Source organism: Lichenostomus cassidix, chromosome 2 (assembly GCF_008360975.1).
Source record: "Lichenostomus cassidix isolate B80296 chromosome 2, HeHo_3.0, whole genome shotgun sequence".
NCBI classification, from domain to species: domain Eukaryota; kingdom Metazoa; phylum Chordata; class Aves; order Passeriformes; family Meliphagidae; genus Lichenostomus; species Lichenostomus cassidix.
In genome coordinates, this window is record NC_139482.1 from 147,970,594 (window position 1) to 147,993,296 (window position 22,703).

General features: G+C 39.9%; 1 protein-coding gene across 4 annotated transcripts in view; it reads right to left on the reverse strand.

Annotated features, from left to right (window-relative positions):
- PTK2 (protein tyrosine kinase 2) overlaps window positions 1-22,703 on the reverse strand; it is a 189,474-nt gene that overhangs the window by 162,339 nt on the left and 4,432 nt on the right. For 3 of the 4 annotated variants that reach the window (XM_085053658.1, XM_085053655.1, XM_085053656.1), the window contains exon 2: window positions 12,907-12,965. The exons of the other annotated variant lie outside the window; for it this stretch is intronic. The gene's annotated coding sequence lies outside the window, so the exon portion shown is untranslated. The remainder of the gene's footprint in view (window positions 1-12,906; window positions 12,966-22,703) is intronic. 4 annotated transcript variants of the gene reach the window in all.

Genomic DNA, 22,703 nt, shown 5'->3' on the forward strand with positions numbered 1-22,703 from the left:
GTCAGTATTTCAGGAACTTCAGCACACTTTTTTCATTGATATGAGGAAAGAAATCAAATTAGAGAACTGCAGTGTGTACTTACACCAGTGTCAGCTCTGGTACAGTTAATATTTATTTCGTCATCCTGCACACTAAGCATTTGTGACAGTACAAAGCAATTTCAGGCTGCATATGCAAACAACTTGCCATAGAATTACAGTTGGAATAATTTCTACTTGAATTTGTCTGCTGCAGCCCCACAGAAGAAGACATGCACAAGTTCTTAATAACGAGACACTGAAAGCTCAGAGCAAACCACAGGAAGCTCAAAGGACCAAAGAATTATTTTCAGCCAAGTGGCAGGGATGTTAACTCTGCTGCCACATCAATGCAATTTAACTAAATCCATTTATCTCCTTTTCCCCCCAATTCCTGAATCACAGAGTAACAAAACTCACGAGGCCAGAAGGAAACCTATGAAGCGTGTCTTTATAGCCAAGAAAAAAAACCCACAGAAATCCTCTAGAAGAATTTGGGGTAAACTAGGCAACTGTGACCTCTGAACTTCTCAGGCCCCTGGAGCAGATCTGGCTGGATTAGGTCTGTCAGATGGCTCCAGCATTCCCCAGTAACCCAACAAGGCTGGAATCACAGAATGGCTTGGGCTGGAAGGGACATTTAAAGGTCACTGAAGTTCCAACCCATCCACCACAGGCAGAGACACCTTCCACTATCCCAGGCTGCTTCAAGTCCCAACCAACCTGGTCTTGGACACTTCCAGGGTGGAGCATCCACAGCTTCTCTGAGCAAGCTCTGCCAGTGCCTCACCACCAACACAAGTTTACCTTCTTAAAATATCAAAACACTACAATACATTGTTGTGTAATGCCAAACTTAAAATTGAGAAAATTTTCTGAATAGATTAATAAAGCATTATTTACCAACCCCCCCATATATTCAACACCATGGCAGTGTTCAGAACACCTTTAAGGAAGGAGAAAACACCACCAGCATCATTGTGGCCCTTTTATCCCAAAGCCAGCAGAGCTCATGAAACTCACCTGACTCCCCAACCCCTTCACAGTGCTCTGGAAGGTTCAAAGTTCCAAGTATCCCAGATTTGAGGGACATCCAAGGGGAAATCACAGAATCATCTAGGTTGGAAAAGACCTCTGCAGCTGATGATCTCGGAGGTCTTTTCCAACCTAAGTGATTCCATGATCCTGGGTGTGAACGCTGCTGTTGGCAGCCTGAAATCAGCAGCTCTGTTCAGCTGTGGTTTGAAGCTTCAGCCTCTGTGCAGAGTTTGGCTAACATGCTCATGGCTAAAACTCATGGCTAAAAAATTATGGAGGAGAGGATAACAGAGAGATGGCAAGCAGCACAAGCCTCATTATCAAGGAAACCAAAGGTAACAACAGACAGATTGTCATTAACACAACCATAGAGAGAGGTTTAGCACGTTAGCCAAATGCCAGGCACCCAGGACATCTGCTCACTAGCTCTCCCCTGCCACAGCTGGGAAGAGGAGAGGGGAGAAAAAAAACCCCAAACCACTGTTCCCACCCCCATCCCATCCCTCCTTCCTACTAACAGCACAGGGTGTGGGGTTTAGGTCAGTTCATCACCAGGATCTGCTCAGGGAGAGTCGTCCTCCTACATAGCTGTGGGATCCCTCCCACGGGAGGCAGCTCTCCGTGAACTCTTCCAGTGTGAATCCAAATCTCATGAGCAGCAGTCCACTGCAGAACCTGCTGCAACAGGAGCTCCTCCCACAGACAGACAGTCCTCCCAAACCAGCTGCAGTTTGGGCCCCTTGTCCATGCAGTGCAGACCTCTGAGGCCAGGCTGGTCCATCTAGGGAGCAAGGCCTCTCTCTCCACTGGGACTCCACTGACCACAGCCTCCTCCAGGCATCCACTTGCTCCAACATGGGCACCTCCCCATGGGCTGTGAGTGGATCTCTGCATCCCCCATGGGCTGCAGGGGGACAACCTGCTCCCCCCATGGTCCTCACCACAGCTGGCAGAGGATTATCGGCTCCGGTGCCTGGAGCACCTTGTCCCCTCCTTCTCCACTGACCTTAGTGTCTCCATGTTGTTTTCCCTCACATATTCTCACCTCCTCCTTCTCTGGCTAAAAAGAACTGCGTGCACCCATTGTTTTGATTTCATCTTAAATGTGTTATCACAGAGGCATTACCACCATCTCTAACTGGCCCAGGCTTGGCCAGTTGCATGTCCATCATCTTCAGAGCCATCAGGGATTGGCTCTGCTGGACTATGGTGAAAGCTGCCAGCAGCTTCTCGCAGGAGCCACCTTTGTGGCCAACCCACTACCAAAAACTGGGCCAAGCAAAACCAACACAGAGGGCAAGTGGGATATCAGGGGTGGTGAGCTGCAGAGGTTTCATCCTGTCCAAGGGAGTTTCTGTGCAGGGAACAAGGACTTCATCTGGTCCAAAGCACCTCGGACAGAGAACAGACACTAACTAGAAGGCATAACCCAGTGAGGTATGACCTCAGTGTAAAACACTCATTTAGTTCACCTCAGAAAAAACAACAGCAAAAAGGATTTCAGGTTTTTCCCCACACAGGCTTTTCTAATAAAGACATTGTCACATCTGTCTGTAGACATTAGACAATGTCAACAAGTTTGGTAATTACCTACAGCTCTAAAGTTTGAAGTCTATAAATTAATGAGACAATGTTCCAAAAATCATGAAGTGCAGCTTTGGGGCTGGGCAGACAGCATGACTTTGCCATGACTCAACCCAAAAGTTCTTCTCAAAGTATTTAAACACAAAAAACCCCTGAGCTTCACCTTTCTGAAGTGCCCTACATCCAGAATGTCCATTTCTGAAAAGTTTGGCTTTTGAAGAAGTTAATACTAATATTTATAAAGTTCCAACTCCCCTGTGTCTTCCTCAAAGTACAAAAATACCAAGACAGACTGAGAAACTGAGGACTGACTTCATTCTTCCAGGACTTCAAGTTCCACAGGATTTGACTCTCCATTGTCTGCTTGGCCTCTATTCCAAACCCTAAAACTGTATTCATTTGAAATGCAAATATGTTGGGTTTTGCAGTGAGGGTAAGCAAATACAGACTTTTTTCCACAAAACAGTTTCAAAGATGCTCCCTTCCACACAGATCATGGACATCTTTGTCTCCTTACAAACTGCTGGTTGATGGAGCTGGCTTGCTAGATCTACTGTCCTTTGGCCAACTGTAACATTATTAAAAACCAAATTAACACACACCCAAATACTTTAAAGTAGCATAAAACATTAGAAACAACTCATATGGCCTCAGACAGCAGCCACAAAAAATTATTTTTAGGGACAAAATCCTATCATTTGAAAAACACATGACAGATGATGAAATTTACTTAATTCCTGTGTATTAAGTTTTGAGAATAAGCGAGTGGAAATCTATATTGGGAATTCACGGACTACATTCATGGACTAGATTTGCAGCCCGGATTACTGCCTAAATACTGACATTTGTGACTGAAGGTTCCAGAAAAACTGAGGTCTTTTGGAGGCTTTGGGAAACTGAATGACACGAGATGGACAGTGTCAATGGCAAGAGAGTGGAATTTTCAAATATTTTATATGCAAATGAAATTACTCCTGCATTAGAAAACTTGCCAGGAGTAGCTTGTTTCTTACTTTGTTCTATCCTTATTTTCCATTCATATTTACAGGCATTTCAAAGAGCAAATTGCACAGCAGAACTAGTTAATCTTAAGTTTGTGAAACTGGTTAAATACATGAACCATGTGTGTAGAACATACAGTAATTTGAAATTCAGATGCCTTGGTCTCAGAACCGCCATGTGTTAGTTTGGAGTTGAGGATCAATTAACCACAACTCAGAAGTGCTTTGAAGCTCAAAACCCAGCAATGCACAAATCAATATTTAATTTGCAGACAGTGTAGGAGTTAAAAATGTATCAGAAACTATGTACAAAGTATATATTATAATCCACAAAATGAAATAAATACCAACACACACTACCAACAGCCTCAGCAATTATAGATGGATATTTCAATGTGATTTCTTTTAATGCTCCCTGATTTTAACAAAAATTTGTGAACAATCACCCCATTTAAGTTACAAACGGTTCATGTGTAACATTATTTGCATCATCCAAACCCATATTCTTCCTGCATATTTCTCTTTCTACCACAAGGAATATCATAGGACTGGAAAGGTTTTCTTGTCCTTGGGCTGTTCACATCCGTGACTCCATCCCTCCTTCACATTTCTGCATTCTTCAGAAATTTGAGACACAGTGGGCAAATCAAGGCATGTCCTTGCTTCAAAACACATTTTAGGCAATTTCAATGATACAAGAGAACTGTGAAAATAAGAAAATGCAAAGTTACCAGGATTTCCTGAGCAGACTGTGTGTGACCTCAATTAGTCATCAGATCAGCTACATAGAAAACATGGATTCTTGAAGACATGGAAAACCAGGACTAAATGAATCGGTCCAATTTGCAGAAATTCTACACTGCTGCCACTTAAGAGTCCTGAGAAAAATAATAGCTCTACCATCCCAAAAGCAACCAGCCTTTTGTTCAGTTTCTGTCTTCTTCTAGAATTAACTATAAAAATTTTAGACCTGAGGCCAAACTTTGTGTCCTTCCTAAAAACTGCATGTCCACAGGTTCATCCTTATTTCTCTTGAAAAACTACTTTGAAAAATCAGGAAAAAAGAGGAACATAGGAAAGCAACAAACTCCATCAAGGTCATCAAAGTAACATAGAAATTAGGTTTTTTTCTGACAAAACTATTTCACAGTCCAGATGCAAATTGAGAGGTTGAAATGTTTTCTTTAAAAATATAAACCAGGTGAGGAATTTGAATGAAGTGACTTTGCAAAGCCATCTAGTTCAGCGCAACAGTTGATCCCCACCTTGGTGCTTCCACACTTTGCCCACTAAAAATTAGGGGATGCAGAACTCTCATCAGAAAAGCATCAGATGGCAAAAGAAAAATTAACTTTGTATTTGTAGATTCCAGCTACTTTTTCAAACTGTGATGCTCCCCTGAATATGGCTGTTACTAATTTTCTTTGTATCTTCAGTGAGAGTTTTAGTTAGAAAAGCTAAACCAGCATCTTCTGACCCCTATTTCTCACACTCCTGGTATGCAGATACTGCAGGGATGGCAGCAGCATTCTGTGCAGGTTTCTTGGACATATGGATATATGAAAACAGAGACCATCAGGATAATAAGCAATGTAAATTACTGTTTCCCTTATGTCCTTCTTTCTCCTTTATGGGGGGAAAATTGTGTTAGGTTATGTCTTCAAAGCTAAGTGTTTATTATCAAAAGCAACACAAAAACAATTAATTACTTGTGATTTTTCTGTCACTCAAGCTTGGAATTTAGTATGGAGCTCTTCCTTAACCCTTCCTTTCAAAAAGCTGAAGAGTAGCTGGTGGAAGTTTCACACCACATATGTTTCTACACACATACACACATCCCCAAAGAAAATCTTCCAGGTAGCTTTGGCTTGGCTCCTCTTCAGACCTTATCAAAAGGAAAACTCTGAACTGAAGCACAGATTTCACCACCACCACCAAATGTTCTATTCTTCATAGATCTCCTGGAGGAAGTGGCCCTCAAATTAAAAACAAAGTCACCAAAAAAACCTGTCCTTCCCCCCTGAAAAGAAAGGGATGCAGAAATCACTGTTCAGTGACCACCTTCATTTGGGGTCATGTCTGTTTAGGATTTAGCACAGAGTAGAAGCACAAGGCTCAGGCTGGATACAAGTACATCCTGTGCCTAGGATATTTTTTTTAAGGTATCAAAGGAGGATTAATAGAGAGCCTCTAACACCACATTAACATCCTGCTTGCTTGGGATTTTTTCCAAACCAAAAATTATTATGCAGAGGCTTCTAAGGTAAATTATTCACCATATTAAGAGTCCAATGCAAATTTATATGTAGAGGGATTTTTAAGAGCCAGCATCAGTCACTTCAAAAGCATAGGAATACAGTCTGAATTGCTGTGTTTAAAATAACTAGGATACAATACAGTTTAGATTACCAAGAATATTACTACTAGCAGAATAACACAAAAAGACTTCCAGAAACAGAAGAAAGTATAATACTCATGTATTAATATTAGAAAAATCCTACCATTCCTTTTGGATATTGTTGTTAACAGAGATCATTTAGAGTAAAGGAATAGACTGAAGGAAGAACTCCATGATTACAGCTGTTCCAATTTCTTTGGACCTTAAAACCTCTACAGTTCTGCCAAGCTTTCACCATCCTGTCCTGAAAGTTCAGCTGAGTAGACTGATCCTGAAAGAGGGGAATGACAACACAGCCACCTGCTTACAATACATACAAAAATAACCTGGAATGCCAAACTTGGAGTCCTGTTGACAACCGTGACTTTTTATGTGCCCTTTTGCTCTGCAGAGTCTAAATACTAAAATAAGCAATGACCCTTTTTAAAATGGAAAACCTGGTTAGCAGTTTAAAGACTGCACCTTCCACAACACAGCTGGGAGTGGACTGTTAAGAACAAACCTTCCATTTGTTGTTAAAGGGCAGCATTTTCAGTGGCACCTGGAACAGCTATTAACTCCTGCCAGGTGACCAAGGCTCTCTCTTGGTACAGAACATTTCATCTCATTTAATGCATTATTTTCAGGTGCAGTTACAGACTCTTATTGCCTCCTTGTGTACTCTTCATCCTCCTTAATAAATAAATGCTGCCCAAGCTGCATTTGTCTGACTCTTGACAGGGAGCTCAAGTTGCCTGCTTTACTTCTTGCCATGGAAAAGAGTATTGATTCACAGCTACTAGTCAGAAAGAAAGAAAAGAAATCACATCACTTCTGATACTTTACACTATGTCTCTATACCCAAGACAGCAGTATGTGTGGGCAGTATACAAAATCATAACAAATAAACCACTATTTTTGCTAATTCTTGTTATTGAAAATGGATTTCATGAAACTTAAGCACATGAAAATACTGCACTCTTTCAAAAAGTCAATCATTTCAAAAGAAATTGGCATCTAAGAAATTCTGATGCATCAGGAAGACTTATGCAACATCTCAAACAAATAGACAATAACCAAACCAAATTATCTACAGGCATCTAGGCATGAAGGGGAGTCAGGCTGATTTGAAAGGTTTTACACTGGGTGTTCACATGTAACTGATGTGTCTCAGAAACACATGAGAAGGAAAGAAGTCACATTAAAGGCTTCCAGCATCATCCCATGATTTTCCACCAGCTTTAAAACTAGGCAAGAATAACCAACCTTGCATAAACAAAATGAGATTACAAGCAAGACAGTTATAGCAGAGAAAACAGGGAGGGTTTAGTAAACCAAAAGTGAACAAGAATTATTGATTCAGTTGGTCAGGGTCTGATGCTGATAAAACCAAGGTTGTGGGTCTGATCCCCATATGGGGCATTCACTCTAGAGTTTGACTCAGTGATCCTTGTGGGCTTTTTTAAACTCAGAATATTTTGTCATTCTATTGGGACTACTGAGATAAGGGGGAAAATAAATTAAAAAAGCAGTATTATGTTGGTACTTGTGAACAGGGTGTGCCAAATATGAGGAAGACAAGCAATGGTTTCACTTTGTACAGTGCTGATAAAGGCTAGGCTAAAATATCAGGAGTGAAATTCCCTGCCTCCCAGGCACTGCTAATTAAAACACGTTTCAGGAAGTGCACTTGAGCCTGCTTCCCTTCAGAGGAAGCTCTCCATGAATGTCTGCCAGGAAATAACCCAGATCCTTCCCTTACCACAGCACACAAACCAACCTTGGCAGCCCCTGGGTTGTCTCTTGCTGGTCCTGCTGCATATCAAGCTGGCCAGTTTGGTTTTTTTTCTTCCAAATATTTGATGACATGTCAGTACATTTATATCCCCTAATGTTCCTTCTCTTCTAAGGACACTCATTACAATCTGCCCACAACCACAACTCGAGATGCTAAACCAGGAACAAACACTGCCAATAAAAGAGAACAGGAAGCCTGGAAGGCTTAGGTCTTGCAGGTAGAAATGGAAATTTTCAAGCCTTGGAAAGATTTAAATCCACCTGGTTTGGATTTTGGTCTTTTTATGTTTTCAGAAAATTCTCTTCGGGTTTTCTTTTTACAACACCAAGGTAACACATTTGGATATGCAAGGTTGATAGGGAGTTGATTCACTAAGTATCTGAAATCTGGACATACTGGTAAGTTAAGAAATCTACCACCTAGCAGTGAGGAGGACATTATCACTGATTTTTTTCTAAAAGCAGAAGGATATTATGAATCTTGGAACAAGACCATTCTTAAACAAAACACTTTCCTAGGCCAGTATGAAACATTTTAGCTCATTCCCTGCAGTAAATACCAGCCAGTACAGACCTTAACCCATTATCCAAGATGCAGGATCAAAGGCCAATTATACATTACCACTGGGCAAGCTAAGTGTTCTCAAAGAAGCAGAGCCACAAACTTTAACTCAAGTAATAACTGGAATATCATTATTTCAAATGTAACTAGAATATCATTATTTCAATCTGCCATTTAAACAGCCTGGAAGGGAGCAGCAGCAGCACTGCATGGCTATCCTGGCATCATCAGAATGTGCTACTAGAGGCCCATCCAAGCTGCACTACAAAGCAGTACTATTTACAGAGTCAGACTTTGTTTTCTGCTTTATGTTTCCCTATTCACATTTACCAGAGGGCTAACAACCAAAACAAATAATTTGTTTGGTACACAGAAGACCTTTGGCACCTCCAGAGGGAAGACTAAAGCTCTACTTCATTCTATCTCCATAAAATATTCCAAGATAATCCAGACAGGCTGAAGTTTTATTGAACTCCACAGAAGGATGAGACAATGAAGAAGAGTATCAAAAACACTGAAATTTATTTCCCCATTTATTTCCACTTAGTCCCCTTCAAGAGACAACAGTTGCTCTGGGGACAGGCTGAGGAGTATCAGCTATGCTGAGCAAAGGCCAGGACAGAGCTCAGAAAGGCATCAGGCACCACACGGAGTGTTTGTGTTCCTTACATCCAAGTTCATTGCTTTTAAAACCCTGGTGGTGCCTGTCAGCACAGACAGAGCACAGAGCCCTTGGAAGTGCCCAGACAGAGAGAAGAGGATGTTCTGTACTGAACTCACACACGTGTGAGCCCAGCCTGCCTGGAAGAAGCTGAAGTTTATCATAACCTTCGTGGCCAAGTAAATCTTTCTCCAATGACCCAGAAGTCCAGAATAACAGACCAGTCAGGAAGCCCAGCAAAATTCCACTTCCAGAAGCCAGGAGGAGCTATAAGCATGTAGGTCTTACTGGCAAGGAGCAACATTCATTAATTAGCTTTACACTTGAGAACAGAGTGGTTGTTCTTTACACCTTCAAGTGCCAACTGCAATCTTTTGAAACCAATTTTATACCAAGAGAAAAGCCCCAAATGTATTAAAACAAAATTACATGCATGACATCCAAAATACACCAGAACCCAGATCTTTGAGATTTCACTAGGAAAGTATTTGTAACCATAAGAGATGAAAAGGAACATTAATTTCTCCATCTGCAATACTGTATTTAAACAAATGTTATGCTGGACACAACAAGGTTTCTCATCAAATACTAGTTTAATTCCACCTGAAATAAAACCGTGAAGTAGGAAAGCACCTGAAGTCAACTTGCAATAGAGACAGAATCTGGAGAACATCTTTTGGAAACTGCTCCTTAGGTGGAAATGCAGGCAGCACCTCCTGTCAATGGCTGACCGGCATCTTTGAAATGACACAATAAGTACATGAAAAATTACACCTACTTTTATCTACAGAATGCATGCACCAATTTCATTCTCAAACACTAGCCTGAGGAATAAGTCAGAATTATAAAGCTAAACAGAACTGCTGTTCATAATCCCTTCCTATTGACAGATGTCTTCTGCACTCAGTAATTGAGAATCATACAATTATTTTGGTTGGAAAAGACCTCTAAGACCATTGAGTCCAAGCATCAACCCAGCACTGCCAAGGTCACCACTAAACCATGTCCCCAGTTGTCACATTACACATCTTTTGACTATTTCCAGGGATTGTGACTCAATCACTTTTCCGGGCAGCCTTCTCCAATCCTTAATCACCCTTTTGGTGAAAGCTTTTTCCCTAATATCCTATCTAAACTGCCCTTGATGCAACTTGAGGCCATTTCCTCTCATCCTCTCCCTTGTTACCTGGGAGAAGAGGCTAACCCCACCTGGCTATACCTGCCTGTCAGGGAGTTGTGGAGGTCAGTAAGGTCCCCCCTGAGCCTCCTCTTCTCCAGGCATTCAGGGATTCTGGATGATCTTAGCAGTTATTTTATTTCCTGCTTTTCTTTTATGGCCTTGATACGTGGGGAGTTAAATACAGAACTGGCAAATGATTTCAGGTGCTCTTCAAATCAACAAGAGATCTGCCCAGAGTGCAAATTTTAAATGTTTCAGCAAAAATAGGCATGTTAGAGCATTGACCCAAAATGGAAACCTTTCCATCCTAAGCTCTGTGACTCTATCCAGCACAAATACTAATAAAACCATAAGATGAATGGGTGAAGGCAGCACTACCACAGCACACTTAACAGGAAAGCTCCATCCTGTAAGAAGATGGGTTCAAGACTGCCACGAATACACAAGGGTATTTTGGGACCAGACAGGTCATGATTCTGTGGAACAAAGGATGTGATCATATAAGGAAAAGACTATCGTACAAGTAACAGCTTGACTTTTTACAATATGAATACAAAACTCAAAGTAACAGTTTATAAAGCAGCTGGATAAGCAAGAGATGCAGTACCTTTTTTGGTCACTTCCACTGGAACTGTCATTTCAGTACTTGCATATACAATACCACTTTCAAAGAGTAAGCAGCACTGATTCTTTCCTCCTACCAAATCCCTAGCCAAAACAAAAAAAAAACCAGACTTCAACATAAACCTGACAAGTCAGAAGTACTTGCCATTTCTGCCATTTCCATTTAAGATTTTTCACTGTTTCCTCTTACTCTACATTATATTTCACAGCCTTGTTATTCACTGGGCTGGTTTTCTATAAAGCCTTATCTAGGCAGGTACTGCAAGATATTTACCTATCAAACTAATAAATACTTTGTTGTCCTGGTTTTACCAGGATATGACTCACTTGGAACCACGTATTCCAGGGAGCAAATGGCTTCAGTTCACAAAGCATACAAGTGCACTTTTTCGCTTGTGACATCATGATAGTCAGAGCTGTTCCTTTCAAAAGGTCAAACAAAATTAAAGGAAGCATTAAAAACCCCCTGAAATCACAGATCTGGTTTGTAGGCCTTTATATATGATAAAATGTTTCGCTCCCACCCTTCTTGTTTCTCGATTTCCCACACTCTTTAGTTTTCCATGTCCAGAACATATTTATCAAGTGTCTGGGTTTCCATCTGAATCATAAGTCAGAATTAACATGAGGCATAAGGCTACAAATTTTGGTTTTAACTGATAAAAATATCAGTACTGGTTCCAGCTGAAATACTTTGTGTTTTTTCCAATTTAAGTGACAAAACAGAAGATTACTATTTTTTAAACCATTCAAACTTGCTCTTTGGAGTGGTGAGAGTAGATGGAATTCCTTGGAAAAAACTAACTGCACAATATAAACAATCATCCCATACCAGAAAAGGGAAGGGAGAAATTGGATAGGAGAAGTAATTATTCACCATGAACTTGAAAAATGAAGTTTAAGAAAGGCTGACAACATCCAGAAGTAAGCTACTGAACAATAAAGATATCTACCCCTGCAAATTCAGACGGTCAGTAGACACTAAGTGACCCTCTGCTGATTCCTGAAGATGAATATATGGATACAAGATCACAATCTAAAGTCACATTAGGGGTCTACTCCATGTGAAATGCAAGCAGCCACATCTCCTTTGTTCTCAAGTGTATCACAGTCCAGGCAAGAACATTAATGACTCTAAACCAGGTGATATCAAAGTTTTAAATAAGGGTAACCACATCCACAATTAGATTCCAAAGTGGTCTTCAGGTAGCAGGAGGTGACTTTTGTGACCTGCCCAAGGCTAAACAATAGGAAAAAAAAAATCTCATACAGGCTCCTAAACCACCAACCACAGGGAAGGTTGTAGAAAGGGAAGAAACCAAACCACAAAGAAAAAAAAACAATCCAACAAGTTATTCTAGCCACACTCAAATGTAAGACTATTCCAAACATGCATATATATGAGCAGCAATAAAAGCAGAAGTCAGAAATACCAACTACACTGAGGAGTAAAACTGAAGTTTTTCATCATAAGCATTCACCCTGGGAGACTGGAGAGGGGTGTGAGGGTGGGGAGTGTCACAAGGTATCTGAAATTCTGGAGAACAGAAATAAATTCCTGTAATACAAAGAACACTGTGGCTGTAACTCTTCTACTCTTGCTCTCAGCTAAACCTCTTCATATTATGCCAAGTACCCCTACAGCAAAGATGCTGCTTTATTAAGACATATTTTCTGTACTACAGAAAAGCAGAACATGAGAATAGAGAATTATTAACATTTTGCTCCAAAGGCAGCATGTGGGACTGGTCAGGCAATTTCCAGCCAAGTGGCTTTGATAGGTGAGAAAACACCTTACAAACTTCTCCCATGCACCAGAAATGAACTGCTGCACAGGTCTGCCCACCTCTGTACCCTCAGGCTGGATGGAAGGACCAGGAACAGGCTGTAAGAAAAAGGGAGGCTCAGGGAAAAAAAAACCCAAGAAATTCTGTTTTAACACCCATTGTTAATCAGGATTTTCAACAACAATTACAAGGAAACAACAACAAAAATCTCATCTTGACCTGCTTTACCCAGAATAAAACTCTGAGTGAAATTGAAATCATTAGCTGTTGTACATACCCTAAGTAGACTTTCCAGCTCTCAGCAGCAGGTGCTCAATAGAGGATGAAACATGAAATCTGAAACAAACATTTAGAATTAATTAGGATATTTTCTTAACTAATGTCAAAGTAGTCAAACATCCAAAAAACTTGAGAGTAAATTAATTGACATTCTTGTTATGAAGACAATATAACCTCCCTAATGAACCAGCTGCAGCACATATCCTATTTTACAAGTTCCAGTTATTTAGCTGGAAGACGTTAGGAAAAGAACAAACAAACAAACAAAACCCACCCTAAAGCAAAACACAGAAGAAGTTTGCAGAAGTAGAAGCCAGGGACTTATACTGGAACTCAAAACAGACCCCTTACAAAGCAAGTTGCCTGAAATCCTGTTGGTCCCATGGAAGCAAACTAAAAATTTCACAACTTATATGGATTTGTTATTTTGAAGAAGGAGGAGTGCTAAAGAATTCTGAAATTAACCTTTATTACTGATAATGTACATTTAATGGCAAAAACAAGTGAGTGCTGAAAACCATGATGAGTGATTCAAAACATTAGCAGCATCCAGATCTAGAATTAGAAAGTGCTTCCCTGCAAAATAAAAAGTGTGTGGGAGGAACTAATGAAAAGCATTTATCTCCTCAGGGTATGTGCATCACAGGGCAGCCGAGCCAGTTCTCAGCTGAACTAACAAATATATACAGATATTGCTCAATACACACGTAACACACAGAAAGTTGTGGGTTTGTTCCTTAAACAAAACAATTGATCTGAAAGAATTCCAGAGCCAAGTAATGTAGAGATTTGAGTTTACTGCTTTGCTAGTTGTTTTTCTTCTCTCCCTTTGAAACAAATATACGCTATAGGGATAAAGGCAGTACCAGTAAAAAGCCCAAGCTTATAAATTATGCCCTCAAAATTAGATTTCTAAGAACTGTTTGCCAAAATTTATTCACCTTAGAAACTTAATTTTCCACACACGTAAAGGCCATCAAAAGATTTACACAAAAGTATCCAATGAGATAAAGCAACACAAAAAGTTCAAATAATCTCTGCACAGCTCTTTTTAAATTTTCATCTAAGCTGTAATAAACTGGGGGTGAAAAAAAAGTAAAATGCTTTAATTTCAACATGAAAACCAGAAAAAAGAGTCACAGACATTTACTGAAACACACATCCACACCACTGGGGAAAAAAAATAAAAAACCAGCAAAAACTTGAACTGCTTTTATGGTGCTAAGTAAGAGAAATGGCACTGAGTTCATAGTTAACACAGAATCTGCTAAGTCAGGCTGTCCCATCATCTCTGCCAGACTGGGTGGCAAATGACATCTTTCCCCAAAATCACGCCTGCTCTGAACATTTTTATGGACTTTAGTCATGATTTGGGACAATTTGTAAAAACACCAGTGATTAACACAACAGGATTGATATCATGACAAGTCCTTTATGAAGAGGCAAATTGCTCATTAGACTGTTTCTCAGACTGAGAAACCCACACAGTTATTGATTTAACTAAAGATGTTTTCTGATAAGGTAAAAGCTACTTTTAATTTCCAAGACCAATAGTAATGACCTTTTCCTACTCTGGGAAGCTACATCAACAGCACCCTTAAAACATTCACTAAAATAATTGTGTGTTTAACATCATGGGACTTACATGCAGCATCAAAAAAGCACCAAATACTAGAAAAATATTATTTTAATTGCTGAGGCATCAATAATGCAAACACTTACAGGCATGTTAAATTTTCCACACAAGTTATCCCACTGATTTTCAATAGAAGCACCCATGTGTGTAAAATTCAGTGTACAAATGCATGGCACTGTGATTTGATTCGATGTCGGAAGGCAATCCCAGAGGACAGATAAAAGGCCTCTCGTTTGCTCATTAGCTGCTAAGAGTGATGTAGTCAGGGACAATCCAAACACTGGATCATTTCTTCTCCCTTACACCAACAGCCATTTCCAGGCACACCTTCCCAGTATTTGTTTCCACAGGTTACTTACCGATTTACTTCATTCATCAATTACTTAGGGAGCAAGTGGTGACAAGAACTCTCCTATGCTAAACTCAAGTTCAACCAGTTGTAACACTTCTTAAAACACCAATTAGTCTGCTCAGTCTGCTGAAAGCTTCTAAAGTGGTCAAAAGGAGATTAAACGCAAAAAATTGTTTGGGTTAAAGTATTGTGCTTTTACTTCGACTTCTTGTAAAAAAAAAATTAAATCTATGTGTCTTACAAAATGGTTTCTTTAAAGTAAAAAAAAAAAAAAAAACAACCAAAAACAAAGTCCGAAAACCCCAAATCTGCCCAAGGAAAAAAAAAAATAAAGGGAGGAGGATTTTTCAAAGCTTTTGAAATTTGTCCTCCTGACTTTTCTCACACACAAATACCTCTCCTTCCAACCCTTTACCAGATTCTCCACTCCATTTCAACACAGCAATGACCTCAATGACCTCAATCTTCACAAAGCCAAAGATGGACCACTAAAGACCAACATTATTTGTTTCACTTTCCTCTCCTACCTCTGATCCACAGCAACAAAACAAATAAACAATTTCATGCAATGCAATATTTTTATCCTTACAAAGCATTTAATCTGGTCTCTGATGGTGCCCCTTTAGCTCTACAGTGAGTCAAAGGAAAACTCCACAAAGATCACAGCAGACAGGAAAGACCTGAAGAGCTCTGTCAGTGCAGGGAAAGAACAGGAACAGCAACTGCTGGACACAAGAAATATCTTCTTTAGCACAGATGAGACAATTATGGCCAAGTTATCTGCAATGTTATTATTCCTGTAGCTGTACTCTCCTGTATCTTGCACAAACAACTGAATCAAGTGAACTTTGGCACTGAGCAACCACAAACAAACTTCCATTAGTGAACTGTATACTGTTCATAGGGAATTATTCTCCAGCCACTTGTTTTAAGGAGGCAGAAAGAATCTAACTTCAACTTTTAACAGGATAGGAAGTGAAACACTCCATAGGTGTTTTGAAAAAATATAGTCTGGATGAACATATATGTTTAGGACGCAAGAAAATGGGATGAAGCTGCATCAGGGGGTAATCAGATTGGGCATTAGGAAAAGGTTCTTCACAGGGAGGGTGGTCAGTCACTGGAAAAGGCTCCCCAGGGAAGCAGTCATGGCACCAAGCCTCAGCTGGACTCCATGATCCTTTTGGGTCCCTTCCAACTTGTACATACATGGAACCACAGATTATGTCACCACTCCCCTACACCTCAAGCAGTGAGGGCAGCAGACCTGCCTGGAGCACTTGCAGCAGCAGCAGCACCAAAAACACACCTATGAAGAGAATAATTACAACACAGCCCTGAGTTAACAATCTATTAATAAATGATCCTGGCCTTCAGGAGAAGCCCCAGAACAGTTCCTGAATTCTAGGCTGACTCAAAAGCACTGTTTGCACGAACAACGCTGTGAGGATTTAATAGTCTTCTTTTGGGATAATTAACACACAAGAGCTAATTGCATTTTACCATTGCTTAGTGGCTTGGCCACCGGAAGAACATAGTCCATAAATCAGAACCTGGATGCCTCACTGGACCCAAACACAGAGCTTAAGCACATCACCCCCACATTCACTGTCAGCTGCACCACCAGTATTTCTGCAGAGACTTTTAACCAGATTGTTGTAATTTAATTGGGCAAAGAAGTACAAAATTCAGTAAGATCTCAATTCCATATCATACTAAAAACACACACAGAAAAGAGTCCATACTCACTATCACCTCCTACTCACGTGAGCCATCAGATAAAATCAGCCAAAAAGACAAAGCTTTAACAACACAGAACACAAGTTCAATATTACACTTCAAACTGCTGTAACACAGACTCAGTCCAAAAAACTATCGCGTTTCAAGCGACAGCTGTGCATTAAGTACTCACATTATATGCACATGGGCACCACTCTCCCCTCCCCACTTCATTCTGACTGTGCTCCAAATCCTTTCTCTAACTCACCACTTTCATCTTGCCTTTCCAAAACTGATCTCAACCCAGCTACACACAAGGTCTTGCCTTGTTTTTCTACTTCTATCAACTTCAAGAGCAAGGCATTAAAGGAAATGTTTTATGTACATTTATTTTCACAACTTGTGCAGTCTTCACCCTTTTTTTGTACTTTCACTCTATGATCTCTTCCTCAGTATAATATGGCCAATGTTCCTACTCTCCCTGGAGAATACTGGGGTTCAGTATCTATTTCAACAGAGGTAACAAAGGATTTTGAAAGAGTGAACTCCAATGCAATCCCCATTTAACACCAAAAAGCCACACACAAACACATTATAAAATTTCAAAATTTGATTTGCTAGGAAGGGAACTAGGTATCTGTTCAATACTCTCTTCAGATTGGGAAACAGTTTAAAGGTTTTGTTTGCCCTTAAGAGAAAAAAAAAAAGCTGATTAAGCTGTAAAATGAAGCCAACGTTACACACTCCTGTCTTGAAGAATTCCCTCCTCTCTTGTGATGAAAGGAGAGCAAGGCCTAACCCTGGCTGTTGAAAGCCCTGGAACAGCGTGAGACGAGCAGTGCTGCCGTCACACAAAGAAATCCCCCTGCTCTGAGGCTGAGTAAGCAGGGGCTTGGAGCCTATGACACAACTTAACTTTTGCTTCATTTAAATCCCCATCTGAGGATTAATCATGTGTGCTGCACACCAGCTTCTTCTAAAGGGGCCTAATCTTCTAAAAAAATTCACTTGGTTGTTTAATAAATTCATGTAGGTAGCAAATTTCCAGAGTACTAAAGCTCCATTTCTTATACAAATGAAATACTGTCAGAACTCCAGGCAGGAAATGGAACAGAAGTGAATTCAGTGTTAACAACCCACTCCTTCTTTTGACTCCATTCTTTGACTAAGTTTTACAGAGGTTCTGGCTGATAGATTTTTTCCATCCACAACCCAAAAAACAGAGGTGCTAAACTGAATCTAATATTCACAAAGTGTTCAAGAAGAGACCAAGTCAGAATATTCCCCCAGAGAACCACATATCATACACTTTTTTCCACTATTTCTCTTATAAACGTCAATCCTCAAACTGCACCATCAAAATAAGTGGGCAAAATAAAACCAGTATTGTTCACTTACAGAAATTGATTGATTTTTCCTGATAACCATTGATTAACATATGTAAAACAATTTCTGTACATATGCACTAACGAATATAGTAACAGTGCAATTCTGCTCCTTGGAGCAGATTCCCCCCTGCCACCAGTCAAAATTCCACGATCTACAAAGGCAGTACTAAACAAGAAAACCACATAAATCTGAAATTATTCCACTAAAGATTACTTAATTCTGCTTCCCAATCTCAGTAGCAATTTATTCCTTCCATGGCAAAATGCGGAGAAACATTCTGACTTGCTTTAAACAGATTCATATGAGCTATGATTGAGACAAAGCCTAGTGGTAAAACATCAAATACTAATTATCATACTGAAGAATGAAAGACTGACAGAGAAACAAAAAAAGAGTAAACAGAAACTCCTATTTTGAAAAAGCTCATCTTATTAATATATAATAATATATTGTAGTTAATTAAAGGGCAATACTAAAAGAAATAAGAAAAATCACCCTAAGGTCACTTTATCAACCTGTTTGTACAGTTTAAAAATCTCTCATGTTTTCCTTGAAATTGGATAAACCAGCAACTAAAGTAATTGTTGTAATATCAGTAACCAGTTTATAACTCTGTTTTCCATGCCATATCTGGGTAGAAACCTGCATCTGTTGAAGAACATGACAATTTCATTTACAGAAAAATTCTTCTCCCTGGGACCTTTCCAGCCTTCCACAAAGGAAACACAACCTGCTTTGCCTGCAACAGATTCACATCAAAGCTGCACAGTCCCAGGCAACTGCAGAGATAACAGAGAACACAAGAGCTCAGAGAACTCTCAGCTGCTGGGGTTACTGTCAGCTACCTTCTGATTATCACCATAATCCCCCAAGTAATAACCCCACACTCTTTACCTGCTCTCATCACTAAAATCAGTGCTGGATAGGATTCAAGAGGTCACCTTGTCAAGCTGCCACTCCTGAGGTAGGAATGAACAGCATCCCCCTTCTGATACATGTCTAATTTGTTCTTAAAGACTGTCAGGAATGAGTCCCTTCCCTAATCTATTCCAGTGGTTTGTTATTCTTGGAATGAGACGTCTTCCTCCCCAAGTAGCAACTCAAGTCTTTGGTCCTGTTATTTAATTCAACTAATTCTCATTTTAGTCCCTGTAATCCTTAATCATCTTCACCCTTGTAGTAGCCTAATGCATGGGAATAACTTAACTTCTTATCTCTTTGTAGTCTTAACATCTTAATTTGTTCAGTTCTTGGATGTTGTATTCTCAGGCATCTGCTACTAAAAGCATCCAAAAGAGGAAAACCCTTTCTTGACATCCAGTGTCCAAAACTGAACACAGAATTCTGATAAAATCCTACCAGTGCTGAACCCAGCAGAAAAAATTACTATTTACCCCCCTGCTACACCACAGCAGAGCATTTCTTTACCTGCACCAGCAGAACAAGGTTAATCACAAACTGAGCACCCATCAATCAATAACCTGCACAGCCCAGATCACTCAGCTCTTGCAGGATTTTAAAAGCACATTTTGAGCAGAACGTCTGAACAACAAAATTCAAAATGCACTAAACACTGAGTAGGAACAGAGGCTGTGGAGCTGAACAAGTGCAGGAAACAGCCGGCTTTGTGATTTATACAAACTGAAGTGGAAATGACAAGATAATTAATAAACTAACTGAAATCTAGAAGCCTCTAGGATATAGTGCTTAAGCCTGAAATAGAAAATGAGAGCTGATAAAAATTCAGAATTACTTCTTTAGCCATTAATTAACAGTGTTCCCATAATGGAGCTGTTAACACCAGAGTAAGAGCTGAAATTGTAATTTGTAACATTTGCAAAGAGCTTCACTGAGAGCGAGAGACCAGCACATGTCAGCAGTCTGTGAAGGTTTCCTGGGTGAAAGTTGGCAATGGAAAACAAGTTAAAAATGCAGCAATAGTAAATAGCTTTTGATACAATTAAAAACGGAACTTAAGCAATTAAAACACTCCGACTTGTGGCTCATTACTCTGGATGTACAATATTATATACATATTATCTATCAGCCCTTTTTCTGCCATACCTGTAAAATAAAATGCTATTTTATTTAGCAAATGCAGTTCTGAGTCAGGCATGGTGAGGGTGCTGAGCACACTGACAAACATGAATGAACTGCAAAGGCCATGCCAAGGTTCATTCCGAGCATCTTAAACTAACACCTTGGATCCAACATCACAGTTTCTGCTTCTCCTTGTGATGGGCACTTCAAACCCCTCCACAGAAAGCACCTCAGAACTGATGTGTTTTTGTGCCAGGGTTCACTGTCCATATATTAAAGGGAAATAAATAACAGCACAGCACCTGAATTAGTTCTGCCATTGAAAGGAAAAGAAGCCACAGGAGCAGAAATAAAATACAACCACAATATCCAAAGTTGAGATGAATCAGTGGCTCTCACCTCTCTGCAATACTGGTTGATAAAACCAGCATTATCAGGCATGAAGGGTCCTGGACAGTGGCAAAAATACAAGAATATCTCCATCAAATTGTAGAACTTGGTGAGGTAAAAGGGTGAAGAATGAGGGGTAAGGACTAATACAAAATTAAAGTATCAAGTTCACCTCTTTACAAAAAGTTAGGCTCAAAAACTAAATGGTGAAGGTACCTGTTTGCATCACTTTTGTGCCTAGACTGTGAAATTCAATGAACAATTATCTCTGCCTTTAAACAGCTTCTACTACAACAGCAGCAGTAAACAGCAGAGGGGATGAAGGAGGAGGCTGCTAAAACCTGAGGTACACCCAGGCATAAAAGAACCACAAGAGGATTCAGCCACCAGCAAAAGGAATTTCTGCTTGAAAAGTGTATTAGAAACAGCAGGGGGAAAAAACTGGTAAACAACTTGGTTGGTTAACCAAAAAGAAAAAGGAACTGTACTCTCTTAAACACTAACTTTATTTTTCTTCTTTCTGTATTAACCTTTACTTGAAAAAAGCAGGCAATAAAAATTCCAGCATTCTAAACCAGAACACAGACTGTTTTCCCCTCTGAGAGGGAAAGATTAGAACTGCCCAGTTAAAAATAAAAAAGAAATCAAGAACAGATATCTATGTGCAAATAGGAAAATGGTGGCAAATTTTATATTTTCACACAATCTTTCATAGAAAAAGAATTTAAAAGATTGCCTGAAATCAGTTAGAGGAAATTCTCTTTTGAAGATCACAGAATTTCTGAATCTCAAGGCTGCAGAGTATTACTGAGAACAAACCTACCTCAGCATTCATGCTGAACATAAAACCTACCACAGGCAGGATGAAACAGGTATTGATTGATGTAAATCTCCACCACCGGGTGTAACTTAGAAATTGGGATTTCTGAGCCTCTCACTAGTACTTTCAATAGCAGTAATCTTGGATGCACTGCTAGAAAATTACCTATTAAATGCTGATGAAGCAGACACCTTACTGGCTACTGTACATACATGGATTATATCAGTAAAGATTCCAGGCAGTGCTTAATACCTGGGAAAAGAAGTGGATACCTGGTTAAAGAGGTGCATTCACAGCTGCAAAATGCACCATTTAACTCATTCAGAGCCTCTGCTAAATGAAACTTCTGGTACCCCTTGAAACCTAAATATTTGCAGCAAGAAAACAGGAAAAAAACAAAAAAAAAAAAGGAAAAAAAAAAATCATCTGCTTCTTCAAATCCTTCCTCCAAAGTTCAATGGGACTACAGGAAAAATTATCTCTGCCTTCCAAAGACACTTTAGAGGCTCAGACAGTCTAACCCTCTGCCCTCCCCCAAAACAAAATAAAACAAAACCAGGAATTGCACTTTTTTTTGTGTGGGTAAACAATGCAAGGCCCTAGCATGGCAGCAGGAAGCAGGAGCAGCTCAGAGTCAGCAGAACCCTCTGACCCTTTTCTCGCTTTCCCAAGCACTGCAATAGCTTCAGCTCAGTCCTATCTCTGCAAAGGCAATAAGTGCCTCATTTAAGGACTCTTGACACATACACTGGCTAAATGCTTCCAAATTTATTGTTTAATGTACCTGGAGTGACAGCAATGGCTGCAGGACACTGATGCACAGGTTTTGCTTATATACTTCAGGGCAAAAGGAAGGAAATTAGTCTGGGGTCTTGAAATGAGTTAAATTACAGTTCCACGGGCTGGGAAAGGATCAACATTAGAGAGATGAACTCTAAACTAACGTGTATTACTCTGTTATCAAGTTGGAACCTTGTAGAAAAATGAAACAGAGTTGAGTGCTTGTCAGTGCTTCCCTTCCCCAGAAGGAAAACAAAAAGTAATGCTTCCATGCAACAGGAAGTTAACAAGAACTACCTAAACTTCTTCCATATGCCCTTTCTGCACTGAACATGACAAAAAGGAACAATGCAGAAAATCAGAAGGTGGAAGAAAGTCTTCAAGTCATAGGCAAAAAAGGAAATTCAACCCAGGAGAGTTTTGTCCGTTCAGCCATGGACTGTTACAGAGCTGAAGAACATCTAAATGCTCCCAGAATTCACACTAATACAAGTGAATCAGACATTCTCTAACAAAGCCTGTTGCCTTCAGCATTTGTTATCTACCTCTTCCATTCTGATTTTTACTTGACAGAAGTTGCATTCAAGCCCTGAAAGCTAGATTTCAGAAACTATTCTCCATTTTCTTCTCAATCCATGAACCACTGATGCCACCACTGAGCTACGTCTC